The sequence below is a fragment of the Xenopus laevis genome, chromosome 1L, assembly GCF_017654675.1.
Source record: "Xenopus laevis strain J_2021 chromosome 1L, Xenopus_laevis_v10.1, whole genome shotgun sequence".
In the NCBI taxonomy this organism is placed as follows: domain Eukaryota; kingdom Metazoa; phylum Chordata; class Amphibia; order Anura; family Pipidae; genus Xenopus; species Xenopus laevis.
In genome coordinates, this window is record NC_054371.1 from 81302545 (window position 1) to 81322869 (window position 20325).

A 20325-nucleotide genomic window follows, 5' to 3' on the forward strand; every position below is an offset into this window, starting at 1 on the left:
TTCAGATCAAAGTCTTAAGGTGGCCATACACGGGCAGATAAAGATGCTGATATCGGTTGTTTAGACCAATTTGACATCTTATCTGCCCGTGTATGGGGGCTTCCGACAGGTCTTCCCGAGCGATGTCTGGCCACGATATCGATCCGGAAGGTTTGATTTTTACCGACCGATGGCCGAACGTTTGAATTACCCCCAATATAGCCATGCCGTTTGTGGCATATCGGGGAAAGATCCGCTCGTTTGGCGGATCCAGGGGTGCGCCGCCAATGAGGAGAGTTGAGAAACTCACCTCAGGCGGCACGCCGGAGAGGTTTCCAGCGGCGGCTAAAAGCCGCTCCTGGTACCTTTAAGAGCCGAATTTCCGTTTTTTAGACCGGAAATTAGGCTTTACTAATGCGAGACAGCGCAATAGCGCTCTCCGCATTAGAGTTCCTGCCTCCCCTTCCTGACTGGTAAACCGGGAAGGGGGACGGCATTGCAGGAGCCGCCTCAGGCGGCGTTTTCTCCTGAATCGGCGCTGGGCGGATCTTTGAGTCTATGGCCAGCTTTACCATTCCGACCAAATAAAGTAGTTAAAGAACAGATCAGCTGATGTTCTGTCCCTGACAGCAATCATACGATAGACAAAGCTAGTGACAGTCTCCGACTGAAAATCGTACGATCGGCAATACACGCAGAGATATTACCCGCAGCCAACAGAAATTTTCTAGCCTGTCCGATCGACCAAACGACCGATCTCCGCAGGACGAAAAATGTCGGCACTCTCCACACACGTTCCGAAAATCGTACGAATCCTTGATTCGTACGATGAGATATTTGCGTCTATGGGCAGCTTTATACTGTGGCACACGACAGGTGGGGGCTTAGGATTGTTATGACTGACATTGTTGGTTAGCCTGGCTACATTAATATATAGCAACTGCAGACTAAATATAACAGTGAGTTACATGACATTATCTTGGATAAAGCAAATGAAAGTGACAGCGGGCCCTGCAAGTTGTTCTGTGTGGGGCTGACATGGGATCCACAGCAAAACTATGCATGGCCAGCATCAGCAATTTTGGGCAGACTGCTACAGCGAAAAATTAAAGCTATTATTTCTATGCACTGGTGCAATTTATAACCTTAGTTGGTAGAAGCCATTTTGGAACGGGACAGGATGAAATGTGACCCCTAACCTGACCTACATGCACAGTATGGTTATAATCAAACTGCCCAAACAAATCTGGGCCTGTATGGCCATCTTAAATTGCCTAATACTAAAAACAAAACTAGAAGGACTTTTTAGGGTCCGGTGATTAAAATGAATTAGGTGAAAACTAAAGCTGGCCACAGACTCAAAGATCCGATCATACGAATCAACATACGATCGGACTTCCCCATCTCCCGACCTGCCACTAACCATTCCGATCAAATTAAAGGGATACTGTCATGGGGAAAAAAAAAGTTTTCAAAATGAATAAGTTAATAGTGCTGCTCCAGCAGAATTCTGCACTGAAATCCATTTCTCAAAAGAGCAAACTGATTTTTATATTCAATTTTGAAATCTGACATGGGGCTAGACATATTGTCAATTTCCCAGCTGCCCCAAGTCATGTGACTTGTGCTCTGATAAACTTCAATCACTCTTTACTGCTGTACTGCAAGTTGGAGTGATATCACCCCCTTCCCCCCCCCCCAGCAGCCAAACAAAAGAACAATGGGAAGGTAACCAGATAGCAGCTCCCTAACACAAGATAACAGCTGCCTGGTAGATCTAAGAACAATACTCAATAGTAAAAACCCATGTCTCACTGAGACACATTGAGTTACATTGAGAGGATAAACAGCAGCCTGCCAGAAAGCATTTATCTCCTAAAGTGCAGGCACAAGTCACATGACCAGGGGCAGCTGGGAAATTGACAAAATGTCTAGCCCCATGTCAGATTTCAAAATGGAATATAAAAAAATCTGTTTGCTCTTTTGAGAAATGGATAACAGTGCAGAATTCTGCTGGAGTAGCACTATTAACTGATGCGTTTTGAAAATAACATGTTTTCCGATGACATGATCCCTTTAAAGGGGAAGGAAACCTAGTCGGCGCAAACCCGCCACCCATCCCCTCCCGTTTGTTGCCCACCCTCCCTTCTCCCCCGTGGCCTACCCGTCCCGCTGGGCAAATGCCCCTAACTTGTTATTTACCCTTCTGCGCAGGTCCAGTCCAGGGAGTCCACCGACGACATCTTCTTCCTGCTTTGAACGGCGCATGTGCAGTAGGATCATTTCGCAGGTACGATCTACTGCGCATGCGTGTGACTTTTAGCGCATGCGCAGTAGATCCGTACCGGCGAAATGATCCTACTGCGCATGTGCCAAACGCCGTTCACAGCAGGAAGAAGATCGCGTGGAAGAAGATGTCGTCGGTGAACTCCCTGGACTGGACCTGCGCAGAAGGGTAAGTAACAAGTTAGGGGCATTTGCCCAGTGGGACGGGTAGGCCAGGGGGGAGGAGGGAGGGTGGGCAACAAACGGGAGGGGGGGTGGGGGTTTGCGCTGACTAGGTTTCCTTCCCCTTTAAGTACAAAAGATCAGATCAGCCGATGTTCTGCCCCTGACAGCAATCGTACGAAAGTTATGTCCGACCAAAGCTAGTGACAGTCTCCCTCTGAAAATCGTACGATCGGCAATACATGCAGAGATATTACCCGCAGCCGACAGAAATCTTTTAACCTGTCCTATCGACCGAACGACCGATCTCTGCCAGACAAAAAATGTCTGGACTCTCCACACACGATCCGAAAATCGTATGAATCCTCAATTCATACGATCAGATCTTTGCGTCTATGGCCAGCTTAAGGGCAAGGGCACACAAAGTACTGACTCTGCAGCCTGTGTTTCTTTATAGACTGAGAGAAGCGGATCTGCTCCTTTCCTCTCCCTCCATGTATTTGCACTGAAAGCTTTAGATTTCTGCCTGAGTGCAGATACACAGAGCAGAGGTTGGCCGGAAAATGCCTGCTTACGCGTTTATTGGGCTGATCTCCGTTCCGTGTACCTGCACTCAGGCAAAAGCTATACTTTTCAGAGCAGATACACAGAGATACGGAAGAGGATCCACTCCTCTCAGCCTGACACTCCATCTGCCATTACCCAGGGCTGTATTTAGGTCCAGTGCCAGCGAAGGCATCAGACCAACAAGCACACCCCGCAATCAAACTGAGTGCAAGTGAAGTCACTTCTACGTGACATCACTTTCGATGCGGCGTGCCCCTAGACCCAGGTACCCCTCATACCCCCAACTCCGCTGCTGGATTTAGATAGCAAGGTTTCCAGTGGCTGGGACTTTTTTTATGTTTTTATGTAGTTTTTTTATGTTTAAAAGAATTATATCTTTTATATTGCCACCCAAGAGCCGTCCCCTTAAAGCTGCACAGGCACAGGCCCTCGGGTGCCTGTATATAAACCCAACCTTGCCTTGTCCTGAAAATAAATATGGGTAGAAACAGTGTATTTTATATAATGAACTTACTGCACCACACCTACTCCAACTTACTTCTCAGTGTATGTTTATTTTACCTCTATCAAACAATTTTGCTGCACTTGTGATTTTAATACCACCTCCACCTCATACTCTTCTGTATCTCTTCCCCACACCCACTGCACTATGTGCTTCCCTATTAGATATTTCTATATGTATGTATGTATGTATGTCTATATGTTCTGCCCCCTTAGGTTTACTACAGTACCCCTTCTATCAGTGGCACTTTCCCCATAACATGGTTCCCCTGTGCTTTTATTTACTAATATTGTGAGTTGCAAAGTTGCAAATATTAACCCATAACATTGAATACTTTTACTAACTGCGCTAGTCCAATTAATGCTAATGACTGATTTGTTGCTATAGCACTGGATAAAAACTACAGTCTATTTGTATTCCCTTTCCCCCTCTCCAACTTGGGGGACAGGGATAGATGCACCATTCAACAGTGTCAAAACTGTTTCTTCAACTAGCTGTGCCTTTATGCACCATACATTGTTCTTTGTCTTTGTATATTTACTTGCTTCCACTCTCAACTTTTATATTTTCATCTCCTTCACCTTCTTTTCTTTCTATGATTAATACCTTATCTTGCTTGTAGACAACTTGTTAAGATGTTTTTAGTCCAGGTTCCCCCCTGAGGTACAACATTAGGTAAGGACTCCACTTTACTCAGATATGGTTACAGATATATAAAAATATTTCTGTATTAGCCATTCTACCATAATTTTAAGATTTTGTAGATTACAATAGAATAGTGCTTGCCTAAATAACTGACCCTTAAATCTGGCTTCTGGAAACATATAGAACAGCAAATAGGCCTTATTTTCAAATCTCACACCAAACTACATTTAGGATAGTCCTCCAAATTTTCCACCCCAACTGTTCTGAACATTATGGTGAGTATATCCATAAAACCTTTTTCTTTGTTCTTAAACAATACATACTTCAGAAGCCTAAGGCAGCACAATTAACATTTATAAGATGGATAGCGGCTGTCAAGAGTTTTGATCATTGTAGTTCTCCATCAGAGGGTTGCAAAGATCAAAACATTGTTTATGGCATTGTCCTAACTGGAAAAAGTTCAAATATAGAGAATTTTACTTACCTACTTGACGTAAATTCCTTTTCTTCTAGTCCCGACATGTCAGTACACATGGGGCATTGCCCCTCCCAGACCTGGAGGTAGGACCTATAACATAGCCAATCAAAATGAATCATGACCTATAAGACCACATGACCTCCTCCTCACCACAGTTATACTTTTGCCATAGCAGTACAGTAACCAAAATAAATAATTGGGATGGGAAACCCTGTACTGACATGTCGGGACTAGAAGAAAAGGAATTTACGTCAAGTAGGTAAGTAAAATTCTCTATTTCTTCTACGTCCCTCCATGTCAGTACACATGGGATCTACCAAGCCATGCACCGAAAACAAGGGGTGGGAATAACCAATATAATGCAAAAACCAAACTGATGCTAAGGAGGCCCTGAGAAAAGGCCAGCATCACATCCATCCAACAGGGGAGCTGATAAATGGATATCTCCTGAAAAGGGTAGATAAAAGGCACAATAACAACATGTCCTAGGACATGGTAAACGATTAACAAGAGCTACAAAATCAACCACAAAATTACAGAGACCGGTACTTGAGGATCAAGCATTGCAGATTAAGAATAAACATATTCTGTTTAAAAAGGTTCCCTCAGTGACTAGAGGGATACCTGCAATATGGTTATCTGACAAAACCCCACCTGGGGAAGATCAAAAATCCTGCAACTGTTAAAACAAAAAAGGTGCCTAGGACAAAACCAGAATGATGGCAATAGCCATCTCAGAACTAAAACACCCTAGAAACCACCAGGAAATCAATCAGATCAGAAACTAAACACAACTTGAATGCATCTATCACCAGTGCTGGAGAAATACACGATCCTCAGCAATAGCAAGTGGCCCTAAAAAGACTTGGCCCACATTAGCCTGGTCCTGCATCTTAATGGAAGCAGCTCAAACCAGTGCTGACCGGAGTCACCTCTACACCAGAGATCAGTCCAAGATCCACTAACTCCATGCTAATAATACCTAATGAAGACTTAACTAAATGAACACCAACTCTGGGTTATCATAAATCAGCATATCATTGTAACCATTGTAGAGCCAAGCTGGTACAGCCCAGTAGCTCCACCAACCACCAAATCTAAACTGGGTATACAACAGCACAAGGATAAGCTGCTGAACCAACCAATGTGACTTAAAGCCATCTACCAGTAAGCTATGCTGTTGCCCCAGCCAACTGCTACACAAGCAAGCAATGGGACCCAAGCCAATTACAGTTCTAGAAAACACCCACAAAAGCCGAGGCCACTACAGCTCAAGCTGCACAATGCTACAGTTTATGCAAAAACTGAACCAAACCTGTGACCATACATAGAAGCTACTGAACCAGCCAACAGCTGGGATCACAATCCAAAATCAGGCATGCCAGAAGCTTATTGCCTACAAAAACTGGTACCAACCAGCAATGATGCACAATCCACTGGCAGAGAGCCAGCCACCATACATGCAACCAGTGGTGGACCAGCCAGCTATTATGTATTCCAACATAGATGTGCAAGGCCATTGTCACACTAGCAGGCCAAGATGCCCGTCAGCTGAAGTGTTTGCAAAAAACCAGAGTGGAATTCGAATACACAAGCAATAGTAAATAAGCCAGCTATTGTGAATGCCAGCCTTATTGATGATAAGCAGTGGCATACAAGACCAAAAACAATGCATGTAAGGCAGAAGAAAAGGTTAGCTGTAAGCCAACATATGACCAAGATCAGCTGCTGAATACCAATCAGCAACAAAATTAGCTATGGGCTGTGAAACTCAGAGCAAACACCAGCTGATGGTACAACCCAACTAGTCAATCATGCCTACTGCTGGTGTAACCAGAACCATACCTGCAAGGATTGCAGACAAGACAAAACCAATGGCTGTTGTCCTGCCAAGGATTGCCGCAAGGCAAACAGACATGCCCACCAAGGGCCACAGCAAGAATAGTAACCATGCCTATCAGCCGCCACAGCCTGGCTGGCACAGCCAAGACTGGCAGCCACAAGCCCACAAGGACTATAATAAAAACTAGCGGCCACCTTAGCCAGGGGCCACAGAAAAGGCCAACAGCCCAAGAACCCTGGTAAAAGGCAAGCAAGCACCTAAGTTAAGGGCCATGAAAACAGGCCCGCAGCCATAATAACCCAGGTAAAAGGACAACCAAACAAATGTGCCAAGGGTAAAAGACCACATGAGCCAAAGGCTCATGCAACAGGCCAGCAGAACAAGGGCCCTTGTAAAAGGCCAGCAGACCCAGGAGCCGAGGACCATGGTAAAAAGCCATGGACCAAAACAAGGGCTCTAACCCAAGCCAAGGACCATAATGAAAGCTAGAGGCCACACAAACCCAGCTCCCTGGCGAGATGCCAGAGGCCACACAAAGGGCCATAGACTACAAGCTGGCTTCAAGCATGTTAAGGTGCCAATAGACATAACAGTAAGTGCCCTTTAATCTACCAACAATTAAAGAAGGGAAACCTACAGTCACAAAAACTCAGTAGATGTAGTATAACTACAACTGAGCTCCCAACAAAAGCCACCAGATGGGAATAGAATATCTAAGAGAAGGCCTATATCACACAAAAATACACCATATAACTCGGAACACTGCCTGTTAAGTGTGGAAACATCATAGGAAAAAATGGGGTACAATGCTGCTACAGCAGAACAAACCCCTAGCCGGTCCTGGAAATACCAGGTGTAATAAGAGCACACTTGCCTACTGTGTCTGCGCAGAGAACTCGGGCTCACAAACCTAAGACCTCAGATGACAACTATACAAGAAGTCAGAGGAATACAGGCACCTAACCAGATAATATGCGCTAGACAGTAGGAATAATCCAGACAGATCCTTGGTGGCAGACTGCTTCTAAGGAGCAGACTCAGGGGCGTAACTAAAGAGGAAGCAGACCCTGCGGCTGCAGGTGGGCCCAAAAGGTATAGGGATCCATGAGGCCCAAATAAAGAGCAATTTCAATACGTATTGGGTAAAAAAGCACAACCTCTGGATATGTTAGGGGCCCTAAAATGAATTTGCTGTGGGGCCCAATGACATCAGGTTACAGCACTGAGCAGACTTAATGTAAGGAAGGGGCTACCATACTGCTTCAGCAGTGCAAGCCTCCAGCCAACCCTGCAAGCACCCAGTGTAATAAAAGGCAAATATAACCTCTGTGTCTGCACAGAGGACAATAGAAACAACAGAAGCAAACTGAGGAGTATCTGCACATTACCTGATAGCAATGAAAAGTCCGCAGGTTGGAAACTTCAGCTAGAACCCGGATAGCTTGCAGCTGAGGGACATAATTAGCTTATTAACATGCAGACTTAGTCCCTTGTGTAACTGCATTTTGCACAGAGGACTCCAGCTCACAACATACGACTTCATATAATATAAGAAGGAACACAGACAGCTTACCAGATAGCTCAGACTTGTCAGCAGGAATATCCAGTCCAGTGGAACACTGCTTGTTAAGACTCATAAGAAAGGAAGGAAGGAGGTGCCATACTGCTTGAGCCAATATAACCACTGTGTCAGCCAAGAGGATGCAGGTTCACCCATACAAAACTTAAAATATTAAACAGCAATAGCAAATGGGCCAAAGGAACACCTGCACCTTACCAGATAGTGACTAGTTAGCTTGATGGAAACTCCAGCCAAAGCCCTGATAGCTTTCAGCTGAGGGACATATTAAGCATATTAACATGCAGACTTCCCAGTGAAATTAATGTTTCAAATACACAATGGATACTGAGAAATCAAAATCTCTGGATTCAGGTACCACACTGCTTAGGCAGAGGGATTCACCAGCCAGTACTTAAAGTGGCAGCAAGAGCCAATACTGTATTTTGCACAGAGGACGCCAGCTCACAACACAAGACTTCAGATAATACAAGAAGTCAGGGGAACACAGGCACCTTACCAGATAGCTCAGGCTTGTCAGCAGGAATATCCAGGTGGAACACTGCTTGTTAAGAGGAGACTCATAAGAAGGAAGGAGGTGCCATACTGCTTGAGCAGTGCAACCTCTAGCCCTTCCTGGAGGTGCCAATATAACTTCTGTGTCTGCACAGAGGATGCAGGGTCACCCATACAAGTCTTAAAATATTAAACAGCAATAGCAAAACGGGGCGAAGGCACACCTGCACCTTATCAGAGTGGCTAATTAGCTGGATGGAAACTCCAGCCAAAGCCCCAATAGCTCTCAGCTGAGGGACATAATTAGCTAATTAGCATGCAGACTTCCCAGTGCACTACACACAGTAGATAATGAAGAATCATACTCACCAGCTTCAGGCAGTTATAACTAGCCCATATGCATACCCACGGCCCTTTTGCAGAAGTTCTGTAAAGTCTCACATAACTCAAAAGAAAAGGGGAGTCCAAAAAGCTCACAGGTAACAATGTGGGAAGCCCACACCTGTGTCTGTTCCCAAAAAAGCACTAGATTGAATCTTGTGCCTCGCTGGGCATATAGCAGGGGGGCTGTTTTAGCACAGGGCTAGGACCATGGGTATGCCCACACCTGCACTTCTTCCCAATAAGCGATAATTTACAGATTATGCGTCTTGAGGCATCAGGTAAATTCTTCTCCATTACCTGGGAATCATCCCTCTGTGTCCACACAGAGGTAAAAAATAAGCAAAAATAAATAAATAAATAAATAAAAATACAGAAGAAAAAACAAAAGGCTTACAGGTAATAATGTGGGAAGCCCACAACTGTGTCTCTTCCCAAAAAGCACTAGATTTAATCTTGTGCCTCGCTGGGCATATAGCAGGGGGGCTATTTTAGCACAGGGCTAGGACCATGGATATGCCCACACCTGCATTTCTTCCCAATAAGCGATAATTTACAGATTATGCGTCTTGAGGCATCAGGTAAAATCTTCTCCATTACCTGGGAATCATCCCTCTGTGTCTACACAGAGGTAAAAAATAAATAAATAAATAAACAAAAAGAAAATGCAAAAGAAAAACAAAAACTGTGTTTGATTTCTCTCAAAATTCAACAAAAAATAAAAAGTGAGGAGGACAAAAAATAACTGTGGTGAGGAGGAAGTCATGTGGTCTTATAGGTCATGATTCATTTTGATTGGCTATGTTATAGGTCCTACCTCCAGGTCTGGGAGGGGCAATGCCCCATGTGTACTGACATGGAGGGACGTAGAAGAAAACAGGTTATCTACATCAGTACCAAACAGCAGCATAAAATTGCTGTGTGTAGTACACTGTTGTATTAGTAGCCAGTTATTGCTTGGGAATGAAGATTATTGCTTTTCACACCATAAGTGTGTACCTTTTCCCCATGTGATTGGAAAGCAGCTGTTAGTGTGGAAGAGCCTTGTGACGTTATCCCAAATAAAATCAGTGATCACAATTCCATGTGTCCCTTGGATAGACTGGGACCCTTACCAGAACTGTCTCTCCTGAGAAACCTTTATAAGCAGAGGTGTTTCTCTTGGGCACATGTAGTGAGGGATGAAACATTAAAGGGTCTGTTCACCTTTGAGTTAAATTTTAGCATTTGAATAAGAGACTGTAAAATGAATAGGAGAGAGACTGAATAGAAAGATGAATAATAAAAAGCAGCACTCACGATTTTTAGCTTTACAGAACCTTTGTTTTTTTGGATGGGGTCAGTTACCCCCATTTGCAAATTGTAAAGAGTCAGAAGAAGAAGGCAAATAGTTAAAAACCTATAAAAAATAAATAATGAAGGCCAATTGAAAAGTTGCTCTAATTGGCAATACGATAACAAATTAAAAGAAAACTTAAAGGAGAAACAAACCCTTAATAAAAAAAAACACTACCCTACATATACCTTCCTTCCCCTGTGCCTACTTCCCCCCCCCAGGCAAATGCCCCTAACTTTTTACTTACCCCTCCGTGCAGATTCTGTCCAGTGGAGTTCACATCTTCTTCTCTTCGCTAATCTTCGAAATGAGACAGATGGAGCAGCGCACAACTGCGCATGCGGCAAATCTCACAGAAATTGCAGAAGCGCCGGTCTCATTACGAAGATTATCGAAGCGGCACCTGTGAACTCTGTTGGACAGAATCTGCATGGAGGGGTAAGTAAAGAGTTAGAGGCATTTGCCCGGGGGGGGGGGCAGCTAGGCTGGGAGGGAGGGGGTCTATGTAGAGGAGGGGGGTAGGTTTTTTTTTTATTAAGGGTTTGTTTCTCTTTTGAACCACTCCTTTAAGCTGATATCTCATGATAATGCAATATATATATATTAATTATGAATATCTTATCTGGAAGTGTCTGTTGATCCCCCTTATTATTAAAAAATGTCCTGGGCCACCATTAGGAAAGACTTGCATTAGTGTGTTTCAAGGTGGATGTCCATGGGACCAATGACTAGCCAGAGTAGTGTGTAACTCTGAGTAAATTGTACCTTGTATCAACTGTATGATCTAACATTTTATATGTTTAAAGTTGCATTATTGTCTTTTAGCTAGCACCATTCACTCTTTATAATACTGTATCAATAATTGTAGACTGCACAATGAAATTTAAATTACTGCTATCTTCATGGGCTACAAATTTCTAACTAGTCAGTAATTCCTTTTATAGCACTAGAAAAATGCTGTCCATTGAACCTGTCCCGATTCACACATGCTTTTTACATTTGTTTATAGAAAGAAAAGAAAGAGCAAAATCTGCAATAATTCAATAATTAACTAACTGTATTTGTCATATTTTTGGGGAAAAAATCATGACGCGCTCGCTCAGAAATGTACTTAAATTTCATTCTGGAAACCATTATATCTCTTCTTGCAAAACACATAAAATGGCCAATTTGTGTTCAGAGTAAAATCTGTCAACAGGCTCCTCCCAATCTGTCAAGCATAAGTTAAAGTGGAATTCAATATCCACTGAGAGTACAAAAACAAGCCCTTGAGGGGTTTTTCCTCTGAAATGTTAAAATGCTACTGAAGTGTTTCCTTCAAAGGATGTGATATTGTGAGAGTAACATGTTTCTCTCCTTTTTCTCAATTTTATTCAGACATCCTGTGTCTCAGTGACATTTCTACTGCTAAGGAAATCGAATCTGTATAGGTTAGACAAGGAATAAATGGTTCTAAGTGCTTTTTATTGCTCTCTGACTAGACGAGGGGGCCTATTTACTAACAATAGAATTTAGAATTTTTTTCCACAAAATTTTGTTTGGTTTTCCCATTTTTTTAAAAATCTCTAAAAATACGAGATTTATGAAGTCTAAAAAATAGGCTGTCCCGTTTTGTTGGTGTAACAAAAGTATTTTAAATCAAAAATAAATTCTTTCTTGCTATAGAAAGATATGATTTAGTAATATGATATTTCATGTTTCACATGTAAAAAAATCCATTCATTTTTACTATGATAATGTGTTTGCTTTATTAGCAAAAAGCCTCTGTCAACTGAATTATTTCTTTTTCAAGGTCATAAGCATTCCATTTGGTTTAATAAATCTGGGCACCCCAACAGAGATATTACATCAATACTCAGTTGAGCCTGCTTTTGCAAATGTAACAGCCTCTAGACGGCCTTCAATAGCCTTTGATGAGTGTCTGGATTCTAGATGGCGGTATTTTTGACCATTCCTCCATACAAAATCTCTCCAGTTCAGTTAAATTTGATGTCTACCGAGCATGGACAGCCTGCTTCAAATCAACCGATAGATTTTCCATGATATTCAAGTCGGTGGACTGTGACGGCCATTCCAGAGTATTGTACTTAAACTGTGTTTAGGGTCATTGTCTTGTTGGAATATTCAACCCCTGAGTAACTTCAACTTTGTGACTGATGCTTGAACATTATGCTGAAGAATTTGTTGATATTGGGTTGAATTCATCTGACTATTGACTTAAAAAAGGGCCCGTGAACTAGCCACACAGCCCCACAGCATGATGGAACCTCCACCAAATTTGGTAATAGGTGTTTTTCTTGGAATGCGGTATTCTTCTTCCACCATGCAAAGTGCTTTTTGCTATGACCAAATAACTAATTTTATGTCTCATCGGTCCAAAGCACTTTGTTCCAAAATGACTGTGGCTTGTCTAAATGAGCTTTTGCATACAACAAGCGACTCTGTTTATGTTTGCGTGAGTGCAGAAAGGGCTTCTTTCTCATCACCCTGCCATACAGATGTTCTTTGTGCAAATTGTGCTGAATGATGTACAGATACACCATCTGCAGCAAGATGTTCTTGCAGGTCTTTGGATGTGATCTTTGGCTTGTCTGTAACCATTCTCACAATCCTCCACATATACCACTCCTGTATTTTTATTGGCCTGCCAGACCTGTGTTTTACAGCAACTGTGCCTGTGGCCTTCCATTTCCTGACAGTTTAAACTTCTGAGATGGCTTTTTGTATCCTTCCCCTAAACCATGATACTGAACAATCTTTGTTTTCAGATCTTTTGTGAGTTGCTTTGAGGATCCCATGCTGTCAAACAGAAGCACAATTTGCAATTGGCCACCTTTAAATACCTTTTCTCATGATTGGGCACACCTGTCTATGAAGTTCAAGGCTTAACAAGCTAATCCAACCAATTTGATGTTGTCAAATTAGCAAAATTACAAGGGTACCCACATTTTTGCACAGACAGTTTTTCGCATCTGATTTAATTCCATACAAGTACTGCTTCACTAAAAATCTTTGTTCAGACCCCAGTACTCAGATGTTCCTGGGAAATGAAAGACATACCACTGTTATCTTTTTTGTTGAAAGTGGATTCAATTGTTATGCAGGCTGAGAGGGGTTCCCAAACATTTTCATATGACTGTATATATGGAACTAGTAGGAGAATAGTACATGGGTCCTCTGTTCCTCTTGCTAGTTGGATACCTTTACTCCACTTATTTGCTTTTGGGAAAGTCTTGCTATTTATCCATTGTTTTTCTTTCTCCATTGGGGTATAGGAACAATAAAATCCACATACTGTATATTCTGTGAAACTTGAAAATGGACTCCACCCTTCACTAAAAATAATTAGATAGTATACTATAAAAAAACTGTGGCTTAACGCAGAGTAAGAAATTAATCAAATATAAAAGTAACCATATAGTTACTATTCTTGCCTCCTTACTGCTAAGCAATTTAATCTAATGTCTAGTACACTGCTTAACCCTACACTGAATGCAAAGATCCGATCGCACAAATCGAGGATTCGTACGATATTCGGACCGTGTGTGGAGAGTCCCGACATTTTTCGTCCGGTGGAGATTGGTCGTTTGGTCAGACAGGTTAGAAAATTTCTGTCGGCTGCGGGTAATATCTCTGCGTGTATTGCTGATTGTATGATTTTCAGAGAGAGACTGTCACTAGCTTTGTCGGACATAACTATCGTACGATTGCTGTCAGGGGCAGAACATCGGCTGATCTGTTCTTACTACTTCTGAATGTTAAGACTTTGATCTTTATGGTTAGTGGCAGGTCGGGGAAATGGGAAAGTCTGATCGTATGTCGATTTGTACAATCAGATCTTTGCGCTAAGCAATGGCCAGCTTAACATGGATTTCAAATTAGAGTTTGGATGACTCAGCATTACCATGGAATGTTTTTCAACTCCCATTTGTCTGCACATGGGTGCAGCTAGTTAAATCTTTCACCACAGATTTTTTTTTTAAACTGCAGTTTTAATGGGCTAATTCAGACAAGAGATATCAATAGAGATATCAATAGACAGGGTGGAAGAAACTGTTGGTCACTCAGAACATAACACCATATTGAACTGATACATTAGCTTCTTCTGTATGTATGAGGGTAATGGGGAGGTATCACATTTTGCACTGCAGCCCATGAACCTTCAACTACATACATGTTTTAACATGCTAATATTTTGCCTAATCCGTATATAAGTAAATTTAAAAGCATTTTTTTGGTGTGGAATGTATGGAACTTTTTATCACATGACTGCTATACTTCTGGACTAGAATAGTAAAGCTGTCTATAATAGGGTAACCTGATTGTGTAAACATTGGGGGCAGGTCTAGAAAATTCGTCTTAAAAGCCTGCATTTATTGCCTTTAATTTATTATTATTATTGCATTTAATAGCAGTATTCTTGACTTTATCCAAGATTTGATGCTCCATTTTGTTGCATCTCTTTTAATTCAGGGTGTATATAGTTTGGACAGGGCAAATCTAGCAAGCATAGGTATACTGTATAATGCAAAAAGCCATAGAATTATTCACCCAAGCAGCAACCAATAAAAACTGTCCAAACTGACTCAATACTCCTGTGTCTAAGTGAGCTATAGCCATATATTTATTCAGTGATCAGGTCAACAAATCAGAACCTAGTGTGTATATACATCTTAAACTCTTTAGTTGCCCTTTAAGTTAAGAAATTCCCTATAAAGAAATGTGATGAGAAATGTGTCTCTTTAACATAGGTGCCTAGCAGCAAACAAAAAAAGTATTTTAGCTATGTTACATTTCTAGTTGTGGCTATGACACAATGTACATCGGTAAATATTGGCCCTGGAACACTTTAACTTGTTGATCAGTCCCTGTTTTGATTATTCCAAGAAGTTGCAGCTGCCTGTGTTTATCAGCTACTGTCACCTGTGTAAGCAGAGCATTCAGCAGAGAAAGTGACGCACAAACGTAGCCATAAACAAATATCCAGGAAAGGCATTCACATGAAAGAAACTGAGGGATATTGTGTCCTCGAAAAGTGACATGCTGAGCTTGAGCAGCTGAAAAATAATTTGTATTTAGTTTACACACAGACTCACAGAGACTTTATAGTCAGAACTCAAAGAAAAAACATACATTGCTTTAATAATCTCTGACAGTCTTTCTAGCAGCAGAACTGATACTCCACATGCCACATACAGTAGCTTGTTGTGGGCATATACTGTATGCTAAATATGTCAATTATTTGTCACAAACACACCACCTACAGTAAATACTCACACACAAAACAACAACTTGTATTTATTATTTTTAATGCTAAAATGCATTATCAAGGTGATTATTAGTATTTAAATCACATAAACTCTCACTAAAACTTTCCCAATGATTCCCAGATAAATACAATTCACCGGCTAAGTATAATTCCACAGTTCTGACTTTGCAGAATCCTGATCTTGCCCAAGAGCACAGCTTATGTCTTATATGCTTTTCTCCTTGTTTATTGTAAGCTCTTATGAGAAGGGTCTTGTTTGAGCTGGAAAAAATGCCAATGTCGGACTTAATTGTTTTTGTTTGTATGGTCAAATGCATGTTATTATAATTAAGGCCTTTTAATTTCTAGTGCTTAGATGATGGTGCTGTTCATCAATTTTCTAAGGGTCCTGTCTAACTCATGTATAAACGCAGTTGAAAAGCTGCTAAGAACAGGCCAATCTATAATATACTAAATGAGGTAAACATCCTCTTTAAGCCTTTTTTCCAAGTTGAGGTATGATGGAAATTGTAGTCCAGCAGCATTTGGGGTGGGGGCAACAATACTATGAAGGTTTATGTTCCCAAACCAGCTGATATGGATGCATATCTGGCAAAAGGAGAATATAAGAGAAAATTCCATAACACCCAGTCTAATACTGCTTTCACGTACATTTATTGTGCATTTGCCTATATTTCACCCTGGCCTCTAGAATTAATTTGTAGGCATGTTCCAATAAAAAGTCTATAAGCATGCATGTGGTGCAAAGGACAGCTTGACACTGTTGCTATGTCTCTTCTTAAAGGTATGGTTCACCTTTACGTTGACTTTTAGTGTGTTATAGAATGACTAATTCTAAGCAATTTTTCAGTCGGTCTTCATTTTTTATTTGTTAAGGTTTTTGAATTATTTGCCTTCTTCTTCTGACCCTTTCCAAATTTCAAATGGGGGTCACTGACCCCATCTAAAAAACAAATGCTCTGTAAGGCTACACATTTATTGTTATTGCCACTTTCTATTACTCCTCTTTCTATTCAGACCCTCCCCTATTCATATTCCTGTATATTACTTAAGTCAGTGTATGGTTGCTAGGGTAGTTTGTACCCTAGCAACTAGACTGATGAAATTACAAACTGTAGAGCTGCTGAATTAAATAGCTAAATTACTCAAAAAACACAAATAATAAAAAATGAAAACAATTGAAAATTGTCTCAGAATATAACTCTCTACATCATACTAAAAGTGAATTTAAAGGTGAACAGCCCCTTTAATACAGTATGGAAGTGACACAGTTTCTCAGAACTTCCGTCCTTCACTGGACCACAACCATAGATACAGCATCAGCTGTTAGCCAATGCCTGAGAAAATGAGCTGGCCCAAGTTTCCCCTGTTTAGAATCCATAGGGATAGCGGTAAAAAGGAATGTGACTTACTCACTAGGTTCATCTTGTCCACCACATGCTCATTTGGTTCATTAATTAATTGATCTCCTCTAGCGTGGGCAAATAATCGCCAGTAAATGCATTTCCAGCAGGCAACATGCAAATCATTGCTGAGGAAAATCAAAGCAGTCTGAAGTTTTCGCATTAGAAAACTTTAATCAACTTCACACCACATTTATTTAGCCAATGGCAATTCTCATGTTAGTTGCTGGGAAAGAATTTGGAGGAGATAAATCGCCCACGCTAGAGGAGATTAATCGTGGGGTGATTAATCTCCTCATGTGTCATTGCCTTTATGCAAGTTAAACACCAAACACTTTTTTAAGCAACATAACTGAGTACAGTCAAAGGGGCAGATTTACTAAAGGGCAAAGTGGCTGTCGCTAGCGAAAAATTTGCCAAAACGTCAATTCACAGGGACATCTCCAGTTTACTAACAGGCGTAGAGAACTATTCGCTAGTGAAAGAGCTCAGCGCTAATGAAGTTTCACACCCTTTTGACAGGCGAATTTTCACTCAGGAGAAAAATCGTTACCCTTTAAGCCAGAATCTGCTTTGCCAGGTTATAGCTGGTGAATTGATAAGATGAAGCTACATCTTCCATGTGTCAGTGACATCATATCCTGTATGCCGAAAAGTCTTAAAAATATGAAAAAAATGCCAGCATTTTGTCTATTTTAATGTGGGCTTATGTTTAAAAGTTAACCGTTTTATATATATATATATATATATATATATATATATATATATATATATATATAATGTAACCATTAAAAAAGCTCATTCAACATCTCTTTTGTATTTATTTAGATTTCTTCGACATTTTTAATAATAAGTGGGCACATCCAGCAATTTCACCAACAATCACTCATAAAGACATAATGGCTAGGAAGAAGTAACGCTAGGGAACATTCGCTTAGATACTGGCACCAGAAAATAATCTTTTTTTTAAATCTATCATAACATTATCTTTGAAAGATATTTATAATTTTGCCATAAAAGTATTTGCTTGATGCTTTTACATTACCTTTCTTACTACCCTGTTCCTCTATGAGAGGCCATATTTGTACAGCAGTAGTCCATAAGCATTAGAAATTATAACTGAAGGGCTGAGAAGGGACAGTCAGTTTGGCAAAACAGTCAGGTAACTTTTAATGTAGATTAATATTTTGAAAATAAACTTTTTAGTGTCAGTATCACTTTAATATGAAAGGAGCAAAGTGAAGAGTTCTGGACAAGCAAAGGGGCACATTTGTAATGCAAGTTTAGGATAGAAGGCAACACCAACTTCACAGCAATTAGACAATATAGCGTGGGCAGGAAGGCCGGGGTCAGTACAGGCATAGCTCAAGCAATTTCAGACAGGCCGGGGTCGGTACAGGCAGAGTTCAAGAATAGTAAGTCAGGCAAAAGGTCGGTATTGGCAGAGTTCAAGAAAAGTCAGGCAGGCAGGGATCAAAAACCGTAGAATCACAGATGAAAAACACACCCAGGAACCAATCAAATTAGACCTAACAATGGGCAATGAGTTTGAGCCAAAGACCCCTTTAAATATTCAAATGACATCTTACTTTCAGCGTGTAAAAACCCGAAGTGTGCGCCACGTGCGCCATAGGAAGGCAGTCACTTGGAGGAACCAACCTCCTAGACCACCAGGGTAAGATCTTACAAGTAGTCTCCTTAAACAAAAAATGTTACCCTTGTCAAACCTGATCATCAGTAATAATATTGCAGCTTACTTGCTATCATACTTCAAATACTTCAAGACCCCAACCATTTCAGGACAAAGTTTGGTGACTTTACTGCTTGTTATACAGTGTTGGCTGAAGGTCATTTATTGTGCCTTTTGACAGGGCCACTAAGCTAAGTGAAGAAAGTTTATTATTGTATTGTTGGATTACAAGAGTGTAAACACTATCTCAGTTACACAGTGCTGACAGTACTATTTTTAGTTAGACAATCAACAAGATAAAATTACTTGGGATCACATTGTTCTGTAACTTATTCCTGGTAATAAGGGCTCACTAATTTCAGGATTGTTTTGTACACAAAGGCAGTTAATAATAACAGGATGAAATTGGGGTTTATAAATGTACAGTTTGTTTAAGGTTGGATGTTTATTGTTGTTGTTGTCACATGACAAATATTGGTCTTCCTCATACCAAGGCCAAAAGTCTGAAGTATTGTGTATATAACAAAGCAGAAGAAAAGAAAAACTGCTTAAGGAAGTTTTATATAGTGTATATGATTAACATTCTTTATTGATATAGCACCGGCATATACTGCAGCGATTTACATCGATTTTACCCACTGTTTGGTGTTTACAAGTAACTTTAACATTCACTATGGTCAGTTTTATCAGGAGCCAATTAACCAGCCTTTGAATTGCGGAAGAATACTGGAAGTGTTTGAGGAAATACACATCCGCATAAGAAATGACATACAACCACCTCGCAAAATTAACCACTGTACCACCCAGTACCTATAGATGTACAATGTGCTTAATTTAGGATCCTACCAATTTTACAATATAGAACAAGTAATACAAATGCTTAAATTTTCTGTAATAATATACAGGTATTTATCATTTTATAGTTTTTATGGTGACAATTATACTGCCATGATGTGCAAGAAGACAAAAATAGAAAAATTACCATTAATATTACTAATAGATATATACAAGTATGGGATCCATTATCTGAAAACCAGTTATCCAGAAAGCTCCAAATTACAGAAAGACCGTCTCTCCGTTTTATTCAAATAATCCAAATTTTTTAAAAATGATTCCTTTTTCTCTGTAGTAATAAAACAGTACTTTGTACTTGATCCAAATTAATATTTGGAAGCAAAACCATTGGCATTGGGTTTATTTAATGTTTGTATGATTTTCTGGTAGACTTAAGGTATGAAGATCCAAATTAATGAAAAATCCATTATTCGGAAGAAAAAAAAATATGTTAAATTCCCCAAAACTACCAATCCCCCCCCCACCAATTAAAATGTATACATTTAAAACTATCTATATCATTTTAAGGGAAATGTAGGGGTATTTAAATGGGGAGAAGCAGTATTTTGTTTGCTAAAATAAAGTGACCTGTGGCCTGTGAAAGCACTTGGCCTTAAAGGAACAGTTCAGTGTGAAAATAAAAACTGTGTAAATAGATAGGCTGTGCAAAATAAAAAATGTTTCTAATATAGTTAGTTAGCCAAAAATGTAATATATAAAGGCTGGAGTGAATAAAAACAGCCAGAATCCAACTTCCTGCTTTTCAGCTCTATAACTCTGAGTTAGTCAGCGACTTGAAGGGGGGCCACGTGGTACATTTCTGTTCAGTGAGTTTGTAATTGATCCTCAGCATTCAGCTCAGATTCAAAAGCAACA

The 20325-nt window shown here is 40.5% G+C and overlaps 1 protein-coding gene across 1 annotated transcript in view; it reads right to left on the reverse strand.

The window, feature by feature from the left end:
- The window catches only part of pdlim5.L (PDZ and LIM domain 5 L homeolog), a 159980-nt gene that overhangs the window by 131525 nt on the left and 8130 nt on the right, over positions 1-20325 (reverse strand). The gene's annotated exons all lie outside the window — the stretch shown is intronic.